The sequence below is a fragment of the Budorcas taxicolor genome, chromosome X (genome assembly GCF_023091745.1).
Source record: "Budorcas taxicolor isolate Tak-1 chromosome X, Takin1.1, whole genome shotgun sequence".
In the NCBI taxonomy this organism is placed as follows: domain Eukaryota; kingdom Metazoa; phylum Chordata; class Mammalia; order Artiodactyla; family Bovidae; genus Budorcas; species Budorcas taxicolor.
The window spans coordinates 128,848,671-128,850,330 of record NC_068935.1 but is presented as its reverse complement, the minus strand read 5'-3'; the positions used below and the strand labels follow the sequence as shown (position 1 = coordinate 128,850,330).

Below are 1,660 nucleotides of genomic sequence, written 5' to 3'. Positions count from 1 at the left end.
CTTTTCATACTGTTCATGAGATTCCCAATGCAAGAATATTGAAGTGGTTTGCCATTCCCATCTCCAGTGGATCAGTTTTGTCAGAACTCTCCATGTTCTGGACCATGAGTCATCCATCTTGGGTGGCCTACATGGCACGGCTCATAGTTTCATCGAGACATAGTTTCATTTGAGATGCTACATGTATGAAAATATTTTTAAACTACCCTCAAAACATTGATAATATGGTTGTATTTAAAGTTCTATATTGAAACTATTTTTTTTAAGCAAAGTCTTTATTTTCAAGAAAAAAGTACATTCTCATTTCCTGTTCTTGGCATAAGTTTTAATTACTTCCAGTGGAACCAAAGCCTCCTGAACCCCTTTCAGTGTCATCTAAAATTTGAACTTCCTCTATTTCTGGGTAAAATATCCATTCACAAATGAGCTGTGCAATTCGATCACCCTTTTTGACTTCAAACTTCTCTTTGCCAAAATTAAACAGGACAACACCAACATTTCCTCTATAATCTTCATCTATGACACCAGCTTCTACATCTATGAAGTGTTTTGCTGCCAAGCCAGAACGAGGAGCCGCTCTTCCATAGCACCCAGAAGGAAGGGCTATCTGAATGTCAGTTTTCACAAGCACTTTCTCCATCGGTGGTACTGTGTAATCATAGGCACTGTACAGGTCGTAGCCCGCGGCGCGCGCAGACCCGTTGGTGGGGGCTGTGGTGTGCTCCGAGAGCCGGGCAAAGAGGAGACGCATATCTCCCGCCTCCGTGGCCCGGGCCACTTACTGGGGGAGACGACTAGTGCCTCTTGAGAGCAGGGCATGGCAGCGTAGAACGTGGGCACAAGAGGGAGCAGGGGGAACAAGAGAGAGCGCGCGCGCGGATGAGTTCTCTGAGACTATTTTTTAAAGGAAGTTTGATAGCAACACTCCATTTCCTTCTAGCTAATCTATTGCTTTTATTTGTGAGCTGTTTTTTTCTCTTGGAAGACTTTAGAATCTCTTTATACCCAGTGTTCTGAAATTTTAGAATAATACCTTAGCAAGGGCATGGTGCTGGGTTGGCCCCTTATTCTGTTCTGGGAAATTAAAAAAAATTTTTAACTGTTTCCTCCTGTCCATTTTCTTGTCTTTCTTTCTAGAACCCTTACAATTCAATCTTGAACCTCATGGATTGATTCTCTGAATTTCTTACTCTTATTTTCTTATAATACTTTCCATTTCTTTCTTTTTCTGTCTATTCTACTGTCACCTTAAAAAAAATGCATAACGTTAAAGTTGCTAGTTGAGTTTTATTTGAGGCAAAATGAGGACCGCAGCCTGGGAGAGAACATCTCACATAGCTCTGAGAAATTGCTCCAAAGAGGTGGGGCAGGGGTGGGGGTGGGGGGAAGTCAGTATATATGTGATCTTGTTGAAAGGGGAATATGTGCAATCAAGCATATATTTTTCCAGAAGGTTTCTATGAGTCTTGTGAAGCCTTCACTAGTCAGGAAAGATTTTAGTGCTTTTCTTCACTGGTCGCCGGGAAGGATTTTGGTGCTTTTCTAGATATGAGGAGATACAAGAATTGGGCTCATAAAATCAGCACCTGAAAATATCTAACTATCTGAAAACCTGTTCTGCCATTTCCCTTCTCCCCTCCCCCCCACTCCCTCAGCCAGC

The 1,660-nt window shown here is 42.2% G+C and overlaps 1 pseudogene; it reads right to left on the bottom strand.

Annotated features, from left to right (window-relative positions):
- Positions 1-270: 270 nt before the first annotated feature.
- LOC128070060 (deoxyuridine 5'-triphosphate nucleotidohydrolase-like) lies at positions 271-819 on the bottom strand (annotated as a pseudogene).
- Positions 820-1,660: the final 841 nt, after the last annotated feature.